The sequence below is a fragment of the Oncorhynchus nerka genome, unplaced genomic scaffold (assembly GCF_034236695.1).
Source record: "Oncorhynchus nerka isolate Pitt River unplaced genomic scaffold, Oner_Uvic_2.0 unplaced_scaffold_2667, whole genome shotgun sequence".
NCBI classification, from domain to species: Eukaryota; Metazoa; Chordata; class Actinopteri; order Salmoniformes; family Salmonidae; genus Oncorhynchus; species Oncorhynchus nerka.
Genome location: NW_027038632.1, coordinates 1 through 25000, shown reverse-complemented (window position 1 = coordinate 25000; position 25000 = coordinate 1). Strand labels below are relative to the sequence as shown.

Below are 25000 nucleotides of genomic sequence, written 5' to 3'. Positions count from 1 at the left end.
CAGTATTTACAGGCAGTCAGTATTTACAGTCAGTATTTACAGTCAGTCAGTCAGTATTTACAGTCAGTCAGTCAGTATTTGCAGTCAGTCAGTCATATTTGCAGTCAGTCAGTCAGTATTTGCAGTCAGTCAGTATTTACAGTCAGTCAGTATTTACAGGCAGTATTTACAGTCAGTCAGTCAGTATTTGCAGTCAGTCAGTCAGTATTTGCAGTCAGTCAGTATTTACAGTCAGTCAGTCAGTATTTACTGTCAGTCAGTCAGTATTTACAGGCAGTCAGTATTTACAGTCAGTATTTACAGTCAGTCAGTATTTGCAGTCAGTCAGTATTGTCAGTCAGTCAGTATTTACTGTCAGTCAGTCAGCATTTACTGTCAGTCAGTATTTACCGTCAGTCAGTATTTACAGTCAGTCAGTCAGTATTTACAGTCAGTCAGTCAGTATTTGCAGTCAGTCAGTCAGTATTTGCAGTCAGTCAGTCAGTATTTACAGGCAGTCAGTATTTACAGTCAGTCAGTCAGTATTTACAGGCAGTCAGTATTTACAGTCAGTATTTACAGTCAGTCAGTCAGTATTTGCAGTCAGTCAGTCAGTCAGTATTTGCAGTCAGTCAGTATTTACAGTCAGTCAGTATTTACAGGCAGACAGTATTTACAGGCAGTATTTACAGGCAGTATTTACTGTCAGTCAGTCAGTATTTACAGTCAGTCAGTCAGTATTTACAGGCAGTCAGTATTTACAGTCAGTCAGCATTTACAGTCAGTCAGTCAGTATTTACTGTCAGTCAGTCAGTATTTACAGTCAGTATTTACTGTCAGTCAGTCAGTATTTTCAGTCAGTCAGTCAGTATTTACAGGCAGTCAGTCAGTATTTACAGTCAGTCAGTATTTACAGTCAGTCAGTCAGTATTTACTGTCAGTCAGTCAGTATTTACAGTCAGTATTTACTGTCAGTCAGTCAGTATTTTCAGTCAGTCAGTCAGTATTTACTGTCAGTCAGTCAGTATTTACTGTCAGTCAGTCAGTATTTACAGTCAGTATTTACAGTCAGTCAGTCAGTATTTACAGGCAGTCAGTATTTACAGTCAGTATTTACTGTCAGTCAGTCAGTATTTACAGTCAGTCAGTCAGTATTTACTGTCAGTCAGTCAGTATTTACTGTCAGTCAGTCAGTATTTGCAGTCAGTCAGTCGGGGTATTTTGCAGTCAGTCAGTCAGTATTTGCAGTCAGTCAGTATTTTCAGTCAGTAATAAGTATTTACAGTCAGTCAGTCAGTATTTACAGTCAGTCAGTATTTGCAGTCAGTCAGTATTTACAGTCAGTCAGTCAGTATTTGCAGTCAGTCAGTATTTGCAGTCAGTCAGTATTTACAGTCAGTCAGTCAGTATTTGCAGTCAGTCAGTATTTACAGTCAGTCAGTCAGGTATTTACAGGCAGTCAGTATTTACAGTCAGTATTTACAGTCAGTCAGTCAGTATTTACAGTCAGTCAGTCAGTATTTGCAGTCAGTCAGTCAGTATTTGCAGTCAGTCAGTCAGTATTTGCAGTCAGTCAGTATTTACAGTCAGTCAGTCAGTATTTTCATAGGCAGTACTTTCATAGTCAGTCAGTCAGTATTTGCAGTCAGTCAGTCAGTATTTGCAGTCAGTCAGTATTTACAGTCAGTCAGTCAGTATTTACTGTCAGTCAGTCAGTATTTACAGGCAGTCAGTATTTACAGTCAGTATTTACAGTCAGTCAGTATTTGCAGTCAGTCAGTATTGTCAGTCGGGTCAGTATTTACTGTCAGTCAGTCAGTATTTACTGTCAGTCAGTATTTACTGTCAGTCAGTATTTACAGTCAGTCAGTCAGTATTTACAGTCAGTCAGTCATTTTCATAGTCAGTCAGTCAGTATTTGCAGTCAGTCAGTCAATATTTGCAGCCGTATTTGCAGTCAGTCAGTCAGTATTTGCAGTCAGTCAGTCAGTATTTGCAGTCAGTCAGCCAGTATTTACAGGCAGTCAGTATTTACAGTCAGTCAGTATTTACAGGCAGTCAGTATTTACAGTCAGTATTTACAGTCAGTCAGTCAGTATTTGCAGTCAGTCAGTCAGTATTTGCAGTCAGTCAGTATTTACAGTCAGTCAGTATTTACAGGCAGTCAGTATTTACAGGCAGTATTTACAGGCAGTATTTACTGTCAGTCAGTCAGTATTTACAGGCAGTCAGTATTTACAGTCAGCTCAGTATTTACAGTCAGTCAGTCAGTATTTACTGTCAGTCAGTCAGTATTTACAGTCAGTATTTACTGTCAGTCAGTCAGTATTTTCAGTCAGTCAGTATTTACAGGCAGTCAGTGTTTACAGTCAGTCAGTATTTACAGTCAGTCAGTCAGTATTTACTGTCAGTCAGTCAGTATTTACAGTCAGCATTTACTGTCAGTCAGTCAGTATTTTCAGTCAGTATTTACTGTCAGTCAGTCAGTATTTACAGTCAGTATTTCCAGTCAGTCAGTCAGTATTTACAGGCAGTCAGTCAGTATTTACAGTCAGTCAGTCAGTATTTACAGGCAGTCAGTCAGTCAGTATTTACAGTCAGTCAGTCAGTATTTACAGGCAGTCAGTATTTACAGTCAGTCAGTCAGTATTTCATAGTCAGTCAGTCAGTCAGTCAGTCAGTATTTACAGTCAGTCAGTCAGTATTTACAGTCAGTCAGTCAGTATTTACAGTCAGTCAGTCAGTCAGTATTTACAGTCAGTCAGTATTTACAGTCAGTCAGTCAGTATTTACAGGCAGTCAGTATTGACAGTCAGTATTTACAGTTCAGTCAGTCAGTATTTATAGTCAGTCAGTCAGCATTTATAGTCAGTCAGTCAGTATTTACAGTCAGTCAGTCAGTCAGTCAGTCAGTCAGTCAGTCAGTATTTACAGTCAGTCAGTCAGTCAGTCATTCAGTATTTACAGTCAGTCAGTCAGTCAGTCATTCAGTATTTACAGTCAGTCAGTCAGTCAGTATTTACAGTCAGTCAGTATTTACAGTCAGTCAGTCAGTATTTACAGTCAGTCAGTCAGTCAGTATTTACAGTCAGTCAGTCAGTATTTACAGTCAGTCAAATGGGTCAGTATTTACAGTCAGTCAGTCAGTCAGTATTTAGTCAGTCAGTCAGTCAGTATTTACAGTCAGTCAGTCAGCATTTACAGTCAGTCAGTCAGTATTTACAGTCAGTCAGTCAGCATTTACAGTCAGTCAGTCAGTATTTACTGTCAGTCAGTCAGTATTTACAGTCAGTCAGTCAGTCAGTATTTACAGGCAGTCAGTCAGTATTTACAGTCAGTCAGTCAGTATTTACAGGCAGTCAGTATTTACAGGCAGTCAGTATTTACAGTCAGTCACAGTCAGTATTTACAGGCAGTCAGTATTTACAGTCAGTCAGTATTTACAGTCAGTCAGTCAGTCAGTATTTACAGTCAGTCAAGTATTTACAGTCAGTATTTACAGTCAGTCAGTCAGTATTTACAGTCAGTCAGTCAGTATTTACTTACAGTCAGTCAGTCTGTGCGTCTGTGTCCATGACTCACCAGTCTCTTCTGGTTGAGCACCTGTTCGATGAGGGAGGGTCTGGCCGGCCGGTCCCCCACGGTACCAAGACGCTGCTTGTTCACAGATACAGGCCTGTCCTCCAAGCTCTCCTGGTCAACACACACACACACACACACACACACACACACACACACACACACACACACACACACTACAGTTCAACAAATAGCCATCACATTGTTTAGACTAGATCAGAACTCTCTAGTCCTAGTCTTGGGGATCCACAGCAAGGTTTTGTTCCAGCCTTGTACTAAATATAACAAACAATTAAACATACATATACACACATATATATATATACACACATATATATATATATATACACACATATATATATATATACACACATATATATATATACACACATATATATATATACACACATATATATATATATATACACACATATATACACACACACATATATATATATATATACACACATATATACACACACACATATATACATATATATATACACACATATACACACACACACATATATACATATATACACACACACATATATACATATATATATACACACACATATATACATATATATATACACACACATATATACATATATATATACACACACATATATACATATATACACACACACATATATACATATATATACACACACACATATATACATATATATATACACACACATATATACATATATATATACACACACATATATATATATATACCCACATATATATACACACACATATATATATATATATACACATATATTGCAACGTGTTTGTGTATATCTGTTTGTGTGCTAGTCAGATACATTCTTACATCTTGTTTGCTAGTGGACATCGCCTGGTCGCTCTTCTTCCTCTTGTATTTGTCTTTGTACATCTTGTTGCGGTGTTTTTACACATCCACGGCTTCCGCTGCTTGGCTTGGGTCGTAGCCTGTGCACCCGTCGTATGTACAAGTTCTTTGAAGCGTTATCGTTATCCCCGTAGCCTCTTCATCATCATCATCATCGTCGTTGAGTTCTTCTGGACTCGCAGCGTTATCCCGCGGGTCCGACGTGTGTCCAAAACATCGCTCTCCTTCTTCGGCATCATCTATATCGTAGGAGAACATGTTATTGTCCGACTCTTGACGCGCGACTACATTTCTACTGTCGACAACACCGCTCTTGTCAACGTAGTACGTCTGTCCGTCTTTGGTGAGGATAATGCTCGGAGTCCTTATTGTTGTTACCCGCCGATGTGTTACTCTCCTCTTCACCCATGATTGGAATATATAAATATATATTATTACTAGTAAATTGTGAGTTTAACGTTAGCTGGCTAGTACAAATGGGACTTTAGGTAAAGTTACCATGTTGGTTAGCTTGACATGTCCATTCCCTCCTTCACCCAAGTAGATCTGAGTGAGTTCGGGCAATAAGTGATGGACCACGTTAAATTAACTGGAAAAACAGAATAATAAGGTTATACCTGACTGTTAGCTGCTCTAAAATAGTCAATCACATAATTGTATTTATAAATACCAGAAATGCTTGCTAGCAGACAAACATCCTCACAACAAAAATAAACGAAGACAAGGAGGAGTCTCTTCTCCTTCTCCGGTGGGGTTTATCTGCGGTTGGCATCCAAAATGATGGCGCGTTTACCGCCGACTACTGTACTGGAGTGTGGGCTGCAGGAGACAGAGAGAAACTAAACCCTACCTGCCAGACCCGTTGCTCTTAAAAAGACAACAACATATTTGAGACGATATAAAAAGGAGTTCTACTCAATATAATCTTGAAACGAATTTCCTGTTTTCCCTTTTCCATCATACTAGATCTCAACCTCTCTCTTTCCCTCTCATACTGCCCACACTGACACCTGCTCCATGTTCTCGGTTTCCTAGTAATAATCACACTTTCCTGTTGGATGCGTTCCTATCACATTTAAGGTCTGTTGGATGCGTTCCTATCACATTTAAGGTCTGTTGGATGCATTCCTATCACATTTAAGGTCTGTTGGATGCGTTCCTATCACATTTAAGGTCTGTTGGATGCGTTCCTATCACATTTAAGGTCTGTTGGATGCGTTCCTATCACATTTAAGGTCTGTTGGATGCGTTCCTATCACATTTTAAGGTCTGTTGGATGCATTCCTATCACATTTAAGGTCTGTTGGATGCATTCCTATCACATTTAAGGTCTGTTGATGCGTTCCTATCACATTTAAGGTCTGTTGGATGCGTTCCTATCACATTTAAGGTCTGTTGATGCGTTCCTATCACATTTAAGGTCTGTTGATGCATTCCTATCACATTTAAGGTCTGTTGGATGCATTCCTATCACATTTAAGGTCTGTTGGATGCATTCCTATCACATTTAAGGTCTGTGGGATGCATTCCTATCACATGTAAGGTCTGTTGATGCATTCTATCACATTTAAGGTCTGTTGGATGCGTTCCTAATCACATTTAAGGTCTGTTGGATGCATTCCTATCACATTTAAGGTCTGTTGATGCATTCCTATCACATTTAAGGTCTGTTGATGCATTCCTATCACATTTAAGGTCTGTTGATGCATTCCTATCACATTTAAGGTCTGTTGGATGCATTCCTATCACATTTAAGGTCTGTTGGATGCATTCCTATCACATTTAAGGTCTGTTGATGCATTCCTATCACATTTAAGGTCTTTTATTCAACTGACTGTGTCCAACACGTAATCTTGTAAAAATAATCAAATTAGCCTCCTCCTCTTCTGTCCCGTCCTGCCGTCCTCCTCTCCCTGAATTTCCTCTGCCTGCCCTTAGTATCTCTATTCCACTGTTCCTGTCATCTCTACACCATCGCTGTTCATATCAGGCTTTTATCCTGCTCCTGTCATCTCTACACCATCGCTGTCTATATCAGGCTTTTAACCTGTCATCTCTACACCATCACTGTCTATATCAGGCTTTTAACCTGTTATCTCTACACCATCACTGTTCATATCAGACTTTTAACCTGCTCCTGTCATCTCTACACCATCACTGTCTATATCAGGCTTTTAACCTGCTATCTCTCACCATCACTGTCTTTATCAGGCTTTAACCTGCTCCTGTCATCTCTACACCATCACTGTCTATATCAGGCTTTAACCTGTCATCTCTACACCATCACTGTCTATATCAGGCTTTTAATCTGTCATCTCTACACCATCACTGTCTATATCAGGCTTTAAACCTGCTCCTGTCATCTCTACACCATCACTGTCTATATCAGGCTTTAAACCTGCTCCTGTCATCTCTACACCATCACTGTCTATATCAGGCTTTAACCTGTTATCTCTACACCATCGCTGTTCATATCAGGCTTTAACCTGTCATCTCTACACCATCACTGTCTATATCAGGCTTTTTAACCTGTTATCTCTACACCATCACTGTTCATATCAGGCTTTTAACCTGCTCCTGTCATCTCTACACCATCACTGTCTATATCAGGCTTTTAACCTGCTCCTGTCATCTCTACACCATCACTGTCTTTATCAGGCTTTTTAACCTGCTCCTGTCATCTCTACACCATCACTGTCTTTATCAGGCTTTTAACCTGCTCCTGTCATCTCTACACCATCACTGTCTTTATCAGGCTTTTAACCTGCTCCTGTCATCTCTACACCATCACTGTCTATATCAGGCTTTTAACCTGCTCCTGTCATCTCTACACCATCACTGTCTTTATCAGGCTTTTAACCTGCTCCTGTCATCTCTACACCATCACTGTCTATATCAGGCTTTTAACCTGCTCCTGTCATCTCTATACCATCACTGTCTATATCAGGCTTTTAACCTGCTCCTGTCATCTCTACACCATCACTGTCTATATCAGGCTTTTAACCTGTCATCTCTACACCATCACTGTATATATCAGGCTTTTAACCTGCTCCTGTCATCTCTACACCATCACTGTCTATATCAGGCTTCTTTTAACCTGTCATCTCTACACCATCACTGTCTATATCAGGCTTTTAACCTGCTCCTGTCATCTCTACACCATCACTGTCTATATCAGGCTTTTAACCTGCTCCTGTCATCTCTACACCATCACTGTCTATATCAGGCTTTTTAACCTGTCATCTCTACACCATCACTGTCTATATCAGGCTTTTTAACCTGCTCCTGTCATCTCTACACCATCACTTTCTCTATCAGGCTTTTAACCTGCTCCTGTCATCTCTACACCATCACTGTATATATCAGGCTTTTAACCTGTCATCTCTACACCATCACTGTCTATATCAGGCTTTTAACCTGTCATCTCTACACCATCACTGTCTATATCAGGCTGTTAACCTGCTCCTGTCATCTCTACACCATCACTGTCTATATCAGGCTTTTAACCTGTCATCTCTACACCATCACTGTCCATATCAGGCTTTTAACCTGCTCCTGTCATCTCTACACCATCACTGACTATATCAGGTTTTAACCTGTCATCTCTACACCACCACTGTCTATATCAGGCTTTAACCTGTTATCTCTACACCATCACTGTCTATATCAGGCTTTTAACCTGCTCCTGTCATCTCTACACCATCACTGACTATATCAGGCTTTAACCTGCTCCTGTCATCTCTACACCATCACTGTCCATATCAGGCTTTTAACCTGCTCCTGTCATCTCTACACCATCACTGTCTATATCAGGCTTTTAACCTGTCATCTCTACACCATCACTGTCTATATCAGGCTTTTAACCTGCTCCTGTCATCTCTACACCATCACTGTCTATATCAGGCTTTTAACCTGTCATGTCTACACCATCACTGTCCATATCAGGCTTTTAACCTGCTCCTGTCATCTCTACACCATCACTGTCTATATCAGGCTTTTAACCTGTCATCTCTACACCATCACTGTCTATATCAGGCTTTAACCTGTCATCTCTACACCATCACTGTCCATATCAGGCTTTTAACCTGTCATCTCTACACCATCACTGTCTATATCAGGCTTTAGCCTGTCATCTCTACACCATCACTGTCTATATCAGGCTATTAACCTGCTCCTGTCATCTCTACACCATCACTGTCTATATCAGGCTTTAACCTGTCATCTCTACACCATCACTGTCTATATCAGCCTTTAGCCTGTCATCTCTACACCATCACTGTCTATATCAGGCTTTAACCTGTCATCTCTACACCATCACTGACTGTCTATATCAGGCTTTAACCTGCTCCTGTCATCTCTACACCATCACTGTCCATATCAGGCTTTTAACCTGTCATCTCTACACCATCACTGTCCATATCAGGCTTTTAACCTGCCCCTGTCATCTCTACACCATCACTGTCTATATCAGGCTTTTAACCTGCTCCTGTCATCTCTACACCATCACTGTCTATATCAGGCTTTTAACCTGCTCCTGTCATCTCTACACCATCACTGTCTATATCAGGCTTTTTGCCTCTGCCTTGCTCTTTTAAACTACAACATCTACTAAGTGCTTGTTAAGCCAGTCGTCAACTGCCTCATTCCCCTCCACCCCACATGGGCTGGGACCCAATGAACTCTTATCTGTATACCTATCTGTCTAATCCTGCCATGGGTTGTAGTACATCATAAAGCAGCACCGGAGTGAAGGGGTGACTCTGGCAGCACGGAGTGAAGGGTGACTCTGGCAGCACCGGAGTGAAGGGTGACTCTGGCAGCACCGGAGTGAAGGGTGACTCTGGCAGCACCGGAGTGAAGGGTGACTCTGGCAGTACCGGGAGTGAAGGTGACTTGGCAGCACCGGAGAAGGGTGACTCTGACAGCACCGGGAAGGGCGACTTGACAGCACCGGAGTGAAGGGTGACTCTGGCAGCACCGGAGTGAAGGGTGACTCTGACAGCACCGGAGTGAAGGGTGACTTACAGCACCGGAGTGAAGGGTGACTCTGGCAGCACCGGAGTGAAGGGTGACTCTGGCAGCACCGGAGTGAAGGGTGACTCTGGCAGCACGGAGTGAAGGGTAACTCTGGCAGCACCGGAGTGAAGGGTGACTCTGGCAGCACCGGAGTGAAGGGTGACTCTGGCAGCACCGGAGTGAAGGGTGACTCTGGCAGCACTGGAGTGAAGGGTGACTCGGCAGCACCGGAGTGAAGGGTGACTCTGGCACCGGGAGTGAAGGGTGACTCTGACAGCTCCGGAGTGAAGGGTGACTCTGACAGCACCGGAGTGAAGGGTGACTCTGGCAGCACCGGAGTGATGGGTGACTCTGGCAACTCCTGACTGGAGGAGGCTCTGGAAGCTGGACAGGCGGGAGCACCTGGAGGGAGGAGACGGAGAGAGACAGCCTGGTGCGTTTGGCTGCCACAGGAGGCCTGGTGCGTGGAGGAGGCACCGGATGGACCGGACTGTGGAGGTGCACTGGAGGTCTCGTGCAACGAGCCTGCACAACCTGTCCTGGCTGGATACCTCCTGTAGCCCGGCCAGTGCGGGTGGTGGAACAGACCGCACTGGGCTGTGCTGGCGAACCGAGGACACGTGCGTAGGGCTGGTGCATATAACCGGGCCGAGGAGACGCACTGGAGACCGGATGCGCTGAGCGGCTTCATCCCTCCTGGCTCGATGCCCACTCAGCCCGGCTGATACAAGGAGCTGCGGTGTAGTGCACCGGCTATGCGTGTCACTGGGGGACACCGTGCGCCTCACCGCATAACATGGTGCCTTCCCGGTCAACCTCTCTCCACGGTAAGCACGGGGAGTTGGCTCAGGTCTTCTACCTGGCTTAGCCACACTCCCCGTGTGCCACCCCCCCTAAGAAATGTTTGGGTCTGCCTCTCGTCACTGTTGCGCTGCCATGCTAACTCCTCATATCGCCTCTCGGCTTTAGCTGCCTCCAGCTCTTCCCTGAGGCGGCCATATTCCCCAGCCTGTGCCTAGGGTCCCTTACCGTCCAAAATCTCCTCCCATGTCCAGGAGTCCAGAACCCTCTGCTCCTGGTTACCACACTGCTTGGTCCTTTCTTGGTGGGTGATTCTGTAACGGTTTTCGTCCTCTTCTGAGGAGGAGAAGTAGGAAGGATCGGACCAAGACGCAGCGTTGTCAGTGTTCGTCATATTTTTTGTCAAAACTAAACACTACACAAACTGAAAACGAAAACAGTTCTGTGGGAAAACACAGACACAGAAAACTATCACCCACAACCGAAATGGGGAAAACCTGGCTGTTAAGCATGGTTCTCAATCAGGAGACAACGATTGACAGCTGCCTCTGATTGGGAACCATACCAGGCCAAACACATTGAAATACAAACATAGAACAAAACAGAATGCCCAGCCCCTGACCAACCTAAAATAGACACGTAAAAAAAGGAACTAAGGTCAGGACGTGACATGGAGCCAGGGTAGCCTAGTGGTTAGAGTGTAGAGGTGGCAGGGTAGCCTAGTGGTTAGAGTGTAGAGGTGGCAGGGTAGCCTAGTGGTTAGGGAGTGTAGAGGTGGCAGGGTAGCCTAGTGGTTAGAGTGTGGAGGTGGCAGGTAGCCTAGTGGTTAGAGTGTGGAGGCGGTAGCCTAGTGGTTAGAGTGTAGAGGTGGCAGGTAGCCTAGTGGTTAGAGTGTAGAGGCGGTAGGGTAGCCTAGTGGTTAGAGTGTAGAGGCGGTAGGTAGCCTAGTGGTTAGAGTGTAGAGGCGGCAGGGTAGCCTAGTGGTTAGAGGTAGAGGAGGCAGTGTAGCCTAGTGGTTAGAGTGTAGAGGTGGCAGGGTAGCCTAGTGGGTTAGAGGTAGAGGTGGCAGGGCAGCCTAGTGGTTAGAGTGTAGAGGTGACAGGGTAGCCTAGTGGTTAGAGTGTTGGACTAGCAACCGAAAGGTTGCAAGATCAAATCCCTGAGCTGACAAGAATAAAAGATAAAAAAGTTCTTCCCCTGAACAAGGCAGTTAACCCACTGTTTCTAGGCCATCATTGAAAATTTGATTATTTCTTAACTAACTTGCCTAGTTAAATTAAGGTTAAATTAAAGGTTAAATAAAAAAATGGTCCTGTTGAAAAACAAATGATAGTCCTACTAAGCCCAAACCAGATGGGTTGGTGTATCGCTGCAGAATGCTGTGGTAGTCATGCTGGTTAAGTCTTGAATTGTAAATACATCACAGACAGTGTCACCAGCCTACACCCCCACACCATCACACCTCCTCCTCCATGCCTCACAGTGGGAACATGTGGAGATCATCCGTTCACCTACTCTGCGTCTCACAAAGACACGGCGGTTGGAACCAAAATCTCACATTTGGACTCATTTTTAGACAGATTTCCACCAGTCTAAAGTCCATTGCTCGTGTTTCTTGGCCCAAGCAAGTCTCTTCTTATTATTGGTGTCCTTTAGTAGTGGTTTCTTTTTGCAGTAATTCAACCATGAAGGCCTGATTCACACAGTCTCCCCTCTGAACAGTTGATGTTGAGGTGTGTCTGTTACTTGAACTCTTTGAAGCATTTATTTGGGCTGCAATCTGAGGCTGGTAACTCTACTGAACTTATCCTCTGCAGCAGAGGTAACTCTGGGCCTTCCTTTCCTGTGGTTTCATTATAGCGCTTTGATGGTTTTTGTGAATGCACTTGAAGAAACTTTCAAAGTTCTGACATTTTCCGGATTGACTGACCCTTCATGTCTTAAATTTAATAATGGACTGTCGTTTTCTCTCTGCTTATTTGAGCTGTTCTTGCCATAATATTGACTAGGTCTTTTTAGCAAATAGGGCTATCTTCTGTATACCACCCCGACCATGTCACAACACAACTGATTGGCTCATGAAAATAAATTCCACAAATGAACTTTTAACAAGGCACACCTGTAAATTGAAATGCGTTCCAGGTGACTACATCATGAAGCTGGTTGAGAATCCGCCTCTTTTCAGGATCGTCCAGGCCAAATAGTCGACCTTAGGACACTATGAGTGGATACTCTCTCCTGGGTTGGTTTAGCCCAGAATCACCCCTCAATCGACTCCTACCAATGCACTCAGTACCATTAGTTGGGTCTCAGGTTCCTTCCTACCAGCAATTCAGGTTCCCGATAGACTATTTAACCAGATGCTATGAATCCTTAATTAATCCAATCTGTTTCAGAAACCTGGAGTAAAACGACATGTGCTTGTATGACTCTTTGATGACGCAGGGTTTCAGAACAATAAAGCAAGTTTATTCAAAATGACAGAAACAGGCATAAAAAACCCTCGATCAACCAATCACAAATCAATATCACCAATCGATGATAAGCAAAACATTTCCTTGGATTAAATTGAGCGCCCTTAACTAAACCCTTAACTAAACCCTTATTAGGGTGTACCAATATTATATATATTTTTTCACAATTTCATGAGAAGCACTGTATTTATTAACAAGAAAAATATGTTCTTACCTTCTACAACTTATAAACAGATTTTTGTCTCCCCCCTCGGGATGCTCAGTTCCTCAGTTGGTGTCTAAAAAACTAACAGCTACTAGAACACTTCTACCAATGAGGTAACCTAAAGGATTCCTCCTAGAATGTTCTAGAACACTTCTACCAATGAGGTAACCTAAAGGATTCCTCCTAGAATGTTCTAGAACACTTCTACCAATGAGGTAACCTAAAGGATTCCTCCTAGAATGTTCTAGAACACTTCTATCAATGAGGTAACCTTAAGGATTCCTCCTAGAATGTTCTAGAACAAACATACATTTTTCAAACTACCTTTACTCAATTCTAATCTTACTACAACCTAATTTATTACTCCAGTTATATCTTAATAATTCAATATTTTAAACATGATAACATTTGACCATTATAATGTCTCGTTATCAACCTCCTAAGGCGTTGTCCTCTAATAAGCAGAATGAAACACAGTCTATATGATTCACAACTTAAAACTACATTATAACTCTCCTCACCTGCATTATTTTAACACCTTTAATATCTCCCAATGTTTTCAACCTTTAACATTTAATATGTTTAACCTTTAATTAGGATTTCAATCAATTCCCAATTCATTTCTTCTTCTCTTTAGTCAATGTCAATTCATTTCTTCTTCTCTTTAGTCAATGTCAATTCATTTCTTCTTCTCTTTCGTCAGTGTCAATTCATTTCTTCTCTTTAGTCAATGTCAATTCATTTCTTCTTCTCTTTCGTCAATGTCAATTCATTTCTTCTTCTCTTTAGTCAGTGTCAATTCATTTCTTCTTCTCTTTCGTCAGTGTCAATTCATTTCTTCTTCTCTTTAGTCAATGTCAATTCATTTCTTCTTCTCTTTAGTCAATGTCAATTCATTTCTTCTTCTCTTTCGTCAGTGTCAATTCATTTCTTCTTCTCTTTAGTCAATGTCAATTAATTTCTTCTTCTCTTTAGTCAGTCAATTCATTTCTTCTCTTTCACAATGTCAATTCAACCTCATTGTTCATTCTTCTTTATGCTCCATGTGTGAGTGAAAGTGAAACGTCTTCCTGAGTGTGTGTGTGGGTGTTTACAAGTGGGTTCCCCCTACCTGTGTCCTCTGTCACTAAAATGTCACAGAAAACGGAGCCTCAACCAACTATTCTTGACACAGTAAAGACCCTCAGTCTACCTCTGTACATTACCAAACAGGAAAGAACCCCAGTCTACCTCTGTACATTACCAAACAGGAAAGAACCCCAGTCTACCTCTGTACATTACCAAACAGGAAAGAACCCCAGTCTACCTCTGTACGTTACCAAACAGGAAAGAACCTCAGTCTACCTCTGTACATTACCAAACAGGAAAGAACCTCAGTCTACCTCTGTACATTACCAAACAGGAAAGAACTCAGTCTACCTCTGTACATTACCAAACAGGAAAGAACCCCAGTCTACCTCTGTACATTACCAAACAGGAAAGAACCCCAGTCTACCTCTGTACATTACCAAACAGGAAAGAACCCCAGTCTACCTCTGTACATTACCAAACAGGAAAGAACCCCAGTCTAACTCTGTTACCAATCATATTTATGTTCTATTTCTTCTTCTAGACATAAAAACATTTACAGTCATTCAACCACTTCTTCTTCAAGAGATTAGTACAAATCAACCATATTCTGTCATTATAAGGAACCACTTCTTCTTCAGAAGAACTTTCTGCAGAATCAGAACCAGGAAGACAAGACAAGTAGGAGTGAAGAATGAATTCCTGTTCCTCCCTCAGGAACTGATCCCATGAGTGGCTCAGGCGTAGCGCGAAGTCCCCTGGCAGCCCTTGTCTGATCAGTTCCTCGCGGAGCTGGAAACACAACACACACAGTGATTATCAGGTAGAGCCGGAGAAACCTGTCTGATCAGTTCCTCGCGGAGCTGGAAACACAACACACACAGTGATTATCAGGTAGAGCCGAGGAGAAACCTGTCTGATCAGTTCCTCGCGGAGCTGGAAACACAACACACACAGTGATTATCAGGTAGAGCCGAGGAGAAACCTGTCTGATCAGTTCTCGCGGAGCTGGAAACACAACACACACAGTGATTATCAGGTAGAGCCGAGGAGAAACCTGTCTGATCAGTTCCTCGCGGAGCTGGAAACACAACACACACAGTGATTATCAGGTAGAGCCGAGGAGAAACCTGTCTGATCAGTTCCTCGCGGAGCTGGAAACACAACACACACAGTGATTATCAGGTAGAGCCGAGGAGAAACCTGTCTGATCAGTTCCTCGCGGAGCTGGAAACACAACACACACAGTGATTATCAGGTAGAGCCGAGGAGAAACCTGTCTGATCAGTTCCTCGCGGAGCTGGAAACACAACACACACAGTGATTATCAGGTAGAGCCGAGGAGAAACCTGTCTGATCAGTTCCTCGCGGAGCTGGAAACACAACACACACAGTGATTATCAGGTAGAGCCGAGGAGAAACCTGTCTGATCAGTTCTCGCGGAGCTGGAAACACAACACACACAGTGATTATCAGGTAGAGCCGAGGAGAAACCTGTCTGATCAGTTCCTCGCGGAGCTGGAAACACAACACACACAGTGATTATCAGGTAGAGCCGAGGAGAAACCTGTCTGATCAGTTCCTCGCGGAGCTGGAAACACAACACACACAGTGATTATCAGGTAGAGCCGAGGAGAAACCTGTCTGATCAGTTCCTCGCGGAGCTGGAAACACAACACACACAGTGATTATCAGGTAGAGCCGAGGAGAGACCTGTCTGATCAGTTCCTCGCGGAGCTGGAAACACAAACACACAGTGATTATCAGGTAGAGCGAGGAGAAACCTGTCTGATCAGTTTCCTCGCGGAGCTGGAAACACAACACACACAGTGATTATCAGGTAGAGCCGAGGAGAAACCTGTTTGATCAGTTCTCATGCGGAGCTGGAAACAAAACACACAGTGATTATCAGGTAGAGCCGAGGGAGAAAACCTGTCTGATCAGTTCCTCGCGGAGCTGGAAACACAACACACACAGTGATTATCAGGTAGAGCCGAGGAGATACCTGTCTGATCAGTTCCTCGCGGAGCTGGAAACACACACACAGTGATTATCAGGTAGAGCCGAGGAGAAACCTGTCTGATCAGTTCCTCGCGGAGCTGAAAACACAACACACAGTGATTATCAGGTAGAGCCGAGGAGAAGCCTGTCTGATCAGTTCCTCGCGGAGCTGGAAACACAACACACACAGTGATTATCAGGTAGAGCCGAGGAGAAACCTGTCTGATCAGTTCCTCGCGGAGCTCGAAACACAACACACACAGTGATTATCAGGTAGAGCCGAGGAGAAACCTGTCTGATCAGTTCCTCGCGGAGCTGGAAACACAACACACACAGTGATTATCAGGTAGAGCCGAGGAAAAACCTGTCTGATCAGTTCCTCACGGAGCTGGAAACACAACACACACAGTGATTATCAGGTAGAGCCGAGGAGAAACCTGTCTGATCAGTTCCTCACGGAGCTGGAAACACAACACACACAGTGATTATCAGGTAGAGCCGAGGAGAAACCTGTCTGACCTGACACTGACCTGTTGTAAAACCACGTTTCTGATGTAATCATCTGTCAGTGGGTTCAGAGAGGACAGTTTTATCCTCAGTACAGCAACGTATCCTGTGGAAACACAGCCAGTCCACATTATTACAACACACATACACAAATCATTCGTTAAAATTTGAACTAAAGTTAATTTTGTACTTACTAGGCCCACTGCTCGTTGTTGTACCGTCCACAATATGGGTTGTGAGACGGGTGGTTGGGTGTACTTAAAGTTGTGGGTGCTGTGGTAGTTGTGGGAGCTGTGGTAGTTGTGGGAGCGACGTACTGACATTTGTGGGTGTGGTTGTGAGTTCAGTAGTTGTTTGGGTGGTATTTGGAAGTGCAGGTGCAATCTGTGTGGTCGTGAGGTTTGTTGTTAGAGGAGGAGAGGTTGTTGGTTCCTCTGTGGTTGTGAGGTTTATTGTCAGAGGAGGGGAGGGTGTTGGTTCCTCTGTGGTTGTGAGGTTTATTGTCAGAGGAGGGGAGGGTGTTGGTTCCTCTGTGGTTCTGATGGCTGTAGCACAAAGACAGACAAACAGACAGACAGAGATGTGTTGATTGGTTGCTAATTGTCTCAAACATGCATTTCAACTAGCATCTGTAAGTAACAGTGAGACTAGCAGAACACCAGAAAGGGGATCATTAACCTCATGCTGTAGTGAAACTGTACCCACCACTTGTGTTTCCAACCCTGACGATCAGACAGCGCAGCTCAGAGTGATACATGGAACTGAGAAGATCAACAGAACAACTGTTCAGATCTTTGTGAAAGACCATTTTATAAAACATTACAAACCCAACAAACCACATTCCATTGGTTTAAAAAAATAAGTCAAAGCTACACAAACCACATTCCATTGGACTGGGGGGCAGTATTGAGTAGCTTGGATGAATAAGGTGCCTAGAGTAAACTGCCTGCCACTCAGGCCAAAAAGCTAGAATATGCATATAATTAGTAGATGTGGATAGCAAACACTCTGAAGTTTCTAAAATTGTTTGAGTATAACAGAACTCAAATGGCAGGCAAACACCTGAGGAAAAAATCCAACCAGGAAGTGGGAAATCTGAGGTTTGTAGTTTTTCAATCATTGCCTTTCGAATATACAGTGTCTATGGGGTCATATTGCACTTCCCACGGCTTCCACTAGATGTCAACAGTCTTTAGAGCCTTGTTTCAGGCTTATACTGTGAGGGGGAGCGAATAAGAGCTGTTTGACTAAGGGCAGAATGCCTTGAGCTAAGCCATGAGAGCCGAACTGCATTCCCTTTCATTTCTAAAGACAAAGGAATTGTCCGGTTGCATTTATGACAAAAACATCCTAAAGATTGATTCTATACATCGTTTGACATGTTTCTACGAACTGTAATGGAACTTTTGGACTTTTCACCTGGACCTAGTGCTCTCGCCTGGTGCATTTTGGATTACTGTACTAAACGCGTGAACAAAAAAGGAGGTATTTTGACATAAAGGATGGACTTTATCGAACAAAACATTTATTGTGGAATTGGGATTCCTGGGAGTGCATTCTGATGAAGATCATCAAAGGTAAGTGAATATTTATAATGCTATTTCTGAGTTTTGTGACATCTCTCCTTGGTTGGAAAATGGCTGTATGTTTTTCTGTGGCTATGCGCTGACCTAACGTAATTGCATGCTTTTACCATAACACTTTTTTGAAATCAGACACTGTGGCTGGATTAACGAGAAGTTGATCTTTAAAATGGTGTATAATACTTACTACAATACTATGTTTGATTTTACTGGCGAAGACGATACCGTCCCACATATCCCAGAGAAGTGAATGAAACATGTTAAAACCAAACAAACCACATCCCATTGAAGGAAAGGCAGGTTAAAACCTAGTCAGTTGCACAACTGAATGGATTCTACCAAAATGTGTCTAAATGTACATTCAACTGATCGTCTTGATAGTAGCCTACAGAAATGATGCATTATGCTAGTTTATTTTGTGCCTTTTATTTAATCAGGTAAGTCATTATGTTGTGCTATACGTTTCCAGTTGAAGTGGCAGCAGACTGACCTGTCGTTCACTCCCCTGAGCGATGAAGCACACAGGATAGTACCCTCCTCCTCATCCTCAGTGGGCGTCCATCTTAGAAGGTACTCTCCTGGGACAGTGGTGTTCTCTGTGATACTGGAAGGTCCACTCACCAACAGCTCTGAAACCCCTGAAACACACAGGGAGAAAACAATACAATGTCATTATTTATATTTATTATATATTTATTATATTATTATTATTATGTTTCATTATGAACCCCATTAGCTTAAGCAGCAGCTACTCTTCCTGGGGTCAAAACATACAACATGACATTACACGTAACATTAATAGACAAGAAAAGATCAAGGACAGAACTGCATCACTTCAAAATATGAATCAAACAAATAAAAAGTCCTGTATTGAAATGGAATGTGTTAAATGTTGAAGCTAAAAGAGTCTTGAATAAAGTTGACATCAGTTTATGTATTGACTGTAGATGTCAGATCAGTTTATGTATTGACTGTATTGACTGTTGATGTCAGATCAGTTTATGTATTGACTGTAGATGTCAGATCAGTTTATGTTGACTGTAGATGCCAGATCAGTTTATGTATTGACTGTAGATGTCAGATCAGTTTATGTATTGACTGTCGATGCCAGATCAGTTTATGTATTGACTGTATTGACTGTTGATGTCAGATCAGTTTATGTATTGACTGTAGATGTCACATCAGTTTATGTATTGACTGTAGATGTCAGATCAATTTATGTATTGACTGTAGATGTCAGATCAGTTTATCTATTGACTGTAGATGTCAGATCAATTTATGTATTGACTGTTGATGTCAGATCAGTTTATGTATTGACTGTAGATGCCAGATCAGTTTATGGATTGACTGATAGATGTCAGATCAGTTTATGTATTGACTGTAGATGTCAGATCAGTTTATGTATTGACTGTAGATGTCAGATCAGTTTATGTATTGACTGTATTGACTGTAGATGTCAGATCAATTTATGTATTGACTGTAGATGCCAGATCAGTTTATGTATTGACCGTCGATGTCAGATCAGTTTATGTATTGACTGTCGATGCCAGATCAGTTTATGTATTGACTGTATTGACTGTTGATGTCAGATCAGTTTATGTAACTGTAGATGTCACATCAGTTTATGTATTGACTTAGATGTCAGATCAATTTATGTATTGACTGTAGATGTCAGATCAGTTCATCTATTGACTGTAGATGTGATCAATTTATGTATTGACTGTAGATGTCAGATCAGTTTATGTATTGACTGTAGATGCCAGATCAGTTTATGTATTGACTGTAGATGTCATATCAGTTTATGTATTGACTGTAGATGTCAGATCAGGAACCATATCAGTTTATGTATTGACTGTAGATGTCAGATCAGTTTATGTATTGACTGTAGATGCCAGATCAGTTTATGTATTGACTGTAGATGTCAGATCAGTTTATGTATTGACTGTAGATGTCAGATCAGTTTATGTATTGACTGTAGATGTCAGATCAGTTTATGTATTGACTCAGATGTCAGATCAGTTTATGTATTGACTGTTGATGTCAGATCAGTTTATGTATTGACTGTAGATGTCAGATCAATTTATGTGATAGATGTCAGATCAGTTTATGTATTGACTGTAGATGCCAGATCAGTTTATGGATTGACTATAGATGTCAGATCAGGAACCATATCAGTTTATGTATTGACTGTAGATGCCAGATCAGTTTATGTATTGACTGTAGATGTCAGATCAGTTTATGTATTGACTGTTGATGTCAGATCAGTTTATGTATTGACTGTAGATGTCAGATCAGTTTATGTATTGACGGTAGATGTCAGATCAGTTTATGTATTGACTGTAGATGTCATATCAGTTTATGTATTGACTGTAGATGTCAGATCAGGAACCATATCAGTTTATGTATTGACTGTAGATGCCAGATCAGTTTATGTATTGACTGTAGATGTCAGATCAGTTTATGTATTGACTGTCGATGCCAGATCAGTTTATGTATTGACTGTATTGACTGTTGATGTCAGATCAGTTTATGTATTGACTGTAGATGTCACATCAGTTTATGTATTGACTGTAGATGTCAGATCAATTTATGTATTGACTGTAGATGTCAGATCAGTTTATCTATTGACTGTAGATGTCAGATCAATTTATGTATTGACTGTAGATGTCAGATCAGTTTATGTATTGACTGTAGATGCCAGATCAGTTTATGGATTGACTATAGATGTCAGATCAGTTTATGTATTGACTGTAGATGTCAGATCAGTTTATGTATTGACTGTAGATGTCAGATCAGTTTATGTATTGACTGTATTGACTGTAGATGTCAGATCAGTTTATGTATTGACTGTAGATGCCAGATCAGTTTATGTATTGACTGTCGATGTCAGATCAGTTTATGCATTGACTGTCGATGCCAGATCAGTTTATGTATTGACTGTATTGACTGTTGATGTCAGATCAGTTTATGTATTGACTGTAGATGTCACATCAGTTTATGTATTGACTGTAGATGTCAGATCAATTTATGTATTGACTGTAGATGTCAGATCAGTTCATCTATTGACTGTAGATGTCAGATCAATTTATGTATTGACTGTAGATGTCAGATCAGTTTATGTATTGACTGTAGATGCCAGATCAGTTTATGTATTGACTGTAGATGTCATATCAGTTTATGTATTGACTGTAGATGTCAGATCAGGAACCATATCAGTTTATGTATTGACTGTAGATGTCAGATCAGTTTATGTATTGACTGTAGATGCCAGATCAGTTTATGTATTGACTGTAGATGTCAGATCAGTTTATGTATTGACTGTAGATGTCAGATCAGTTTATGTATTGACTGTAGATGTCAGATCAGTTTATGTATTGACTGTAGATGTCAGATCAGTTTATGTATTGACTGTTGATGTCAGATCAGTTTATGTATTGACTGTAGATGTCAGATCAATTTATGTATTGACTGTAGATGTCAGATCAGTTTATGTATTGACTGTAGATGCCAGATCAGTTTATGGATTGACTATAGATGTCAGATCAGGAACCATATCAGTTTATGTATTGACTGTAGATGCCAGATCAGTTTATGTATTGACTGTAGATGTCAGATCAGTTTATGTATTGACTGTAGATGTCAGATCAGTTTATGTATTGACTGTAGATGCCAGATCAGTTTATGTATTGACTGTAGATGTCAGATCAGTTTATGTATTGACTGTTGATGTCAGATCAGTTTATGTATTGACTGTAGATGTCAGATCAGTTTATGTATTGACTGTAGATATCAGATCAGTTTATGTATTGACTCTAGATGTCAGATCAGTTTATGTATTGACTGTATATTTGTATTTGTGTTCATTATGGATCCCCATTAGCTGCTGCCAAGGCTTTACAGTCCATGTGTATGTATAGTGGGTATGTTATCGTGTGTGTGTGTGTGTGTGTGTGTGTGTGTGTGTGTGTGTGTGTGTGTGTGTGTGTGTGTGTGTGTGTGTATGCGTGTGTCTGTGCCAATGTGTTGCTTCACAGTCCCCGCTGTTCCATAAGGTGTATTTGTATCTGTTTTTTAAAATCTGATTGTAGGGAAGAGCAACAACCCGCTGACACACCTGTTGGTCCAACTATTGCATTTAAAACCCTGATTTTAGTCTCTACCTATCGGCTAAGTGTTTCCATGTTTCCTTTCTCTTACGTGGACTGGGTAGCCTGTGCTCTGACAGTGATTTCCAGGGGTTGGTCTGCAGAGGCGTAGAGCAGTGCACCCTGGGCTGGTGTTGGAGACAGGAACATGGGTAGGTACAACCCTCCATACAGGATGTCACTGGGGGTCCACTGAGAGACAAACCATGGAGTTGAGATACAACACACGGCATCATGTTTTCAGTATAAATCATTACTACAACCTCTTTACGAGGCTACAGGGTTGGAAACTGCATAAAATGTAATGACATTCACTACTTCTACTACTGGAAACAAGCCAAAGGCATCATCTTATTCTCTATGAAGAGAAACAACTTGTTAGAAACTACCTACATATGAAGATAAACTAACTGATATGAAGATAAAACTACCTAGATATAAACTACCTAGATATAAAGATAAACTACCTAGATATAAACTACCTAGATATAAAGATAAACTACCTAGATATAAACTACCTGGATATAAACTACCTAGATATAAAGATAAACTACCTGATATAAAGATAAACTACCTAGATATAAAGATAAACTACCTAGATATAAAGATAAACTACCAGGATATAAAGATAAACTACCTAGATATAAAGATAAACTACCTAGATATAAAGATAAACTACCTAGATATAAAGATAAACTACCTGGATATAAAGATAAACTACCTAGATATAAAAGATAAACTACCTAGATATAAAGATAAACTACCTGGATATAAAGATAAACTACCTAGATATAAAGATAAACTACCTAGATATAAAGATAAACTACCTAGATATAAACTACCTAAGATATAAAGATAAACTACCTAGATATAAACTACCTAGATATAAAGATAAACTACCTGATATAAAGATAAACTACCTAGATATAAAGATAAACTACCTGATATAAAGATAAACTACCTAGATATAAACTACCTACATATGAAGATAAACTACCTGGATATAAAGATAAACTACCTAGATATAAAACTACCTACATATGAAGATAAACTACCTGGATATAAAGATAAACTACCTAGATATAAAGATAAACTACCTAGATATAAACTACCTACATATGAAGATAAACTACCTGGATATAAAGATAAACTACCTAGATATAAAGATAAACTACCTGGATATAAAGATAAACTACCTAGATATAAACTACCTGGATAAATTGATAAACTACCTGGATATAAAGATAAACTACCTGGATATATGAAGATAAACTACCTGGATATAATGATAAACTACCTGGATATAATGATAAACTACCTAGATATAAACTACCTGGATATAAAGATAAACTACCTGATATAAAGATAAACTACCTAGATATAAAGATAAACTACCTAGATATAAACTACCTAGATATAAACTACCTAGATATAAAGATAAACTACCTAGATATAAACTACCTGGATATAATGATAAACTACCTAGATATAATGATAACTACCTGGACATAATGATAAACTACCTAAGATATAAAGATAAACTACCTAGATATAAAGATAAACTACCTAGATATAAACTACCTAGATATAAACTACCTAGATGTAAAGATAAACTACCTAGATATAAAACTACCTAGATGTAAAGATAAACTACCTAGATATAAACTACCTGGATATAAAGATAAACTACCTAGACATAAAGATAAACTACCTAGATATAAACTACCCAGATATAAAGATAAACCACCCAGATATAAAGATAACTACCTGATATAAACTACCTGGATATAAACTACCTAGATATATAAACTACCTAGATATAAAGATAAACTACCTGATATAAAGATAAACTACCTGATATAAAGATAAACTACCTGATATAAAGATAAACTACCTGGATATAAAGATAAACTACCTAGATATAAAGATAAACTACCTGATATGAAGATAAACTACCTAGATATAAAGATAAACTACCTAGATATAAACTACTATATATAAAAATACACCTAGATATAAAGATAAACTACCTAGATATAAAGATAAACTACCTATCTAGATATAAAGATAAACTACCTGATATAAAGATAAACTACCTGGATATAAACTACCTAGATATGAAGATAAACTACCTAGATATAAAGATAAACTACCTAGATATAAACTACCTATATATAAAAATACACTACTTAGATATAAAGATAAACTACCTGGATGTAAAGATAAACTACCTGGATATAAACTACCTAGATATAAAGATAAACTACCTAGATATAATGATAAACTACCTAGATATAAAGATACACTACTTAGATATAATGATAAACTACCTAGATATAAACTACCTGGATATAAAGATAAACTACCTAGATATAAAGATAAACTACCTGGATGTAAAGATAAACTACCTAGATATAAAGATAAACTACCTAGATATAAAGATAAACTACCTAGATATAAAGATAAACTACCTGGATGTAAAGATAAACTACCTAGATATAAACTACCTGGATATAATGATAAACTACCTAGATATAATGATAAACTACCTGGATATAATGATAAACTACCTAGATATAAAGATAAACTACCTAGATATAAAGATAAACTACCTAGATATAAACTACCTAGATATAAACTACCTAGATGTAAAGATAAACTACCTAGATATAAACTACCTAGATGTAAAGATAAACTACCTAGATATAAACTACCTGGATATAAAGATAAACTAAGCAATACGTAACTGAACGAAGTACGCA

General features: G+C 40.3%; 1 long non-coding RNA gene and 1 pseudogene across 2 annotated transcripts; both read right to left on the bottom strand.

Moving 5' to 3' along the window:
* LOC135567049 (regulatory factor X-associated protein-like) overlaps positions 1-4921 on the bottom strand; it is an 8838-nt pseudogene extending 3917 nt beyond the window's left edge.
* Positions 4922-12702: 7781 nt separating this feature from the next.
* Positions 12703-16765, bottom strand: LOC135567048 (uncharacterized). Of its 2 annotated transcripts, none has more exons than XR_010462245.1 (3): positions 16705-16765; positions 16534-16616; positions 12703-14794 (listed from the first exon to the last, which is right to left on the bottom strand). It is a non-coding gene; the product is annotated as an uncharacterized LOC135567048 (long non-coding RNA). The 2 variants fall into 2 exon arrangements; XR_010462246.1 differs by lacking the exon at positions 12703-14794 and adding an exon at positions 16296-16318.
* Positions 16766-25000: the final 8235 nt, after the last annotated feature.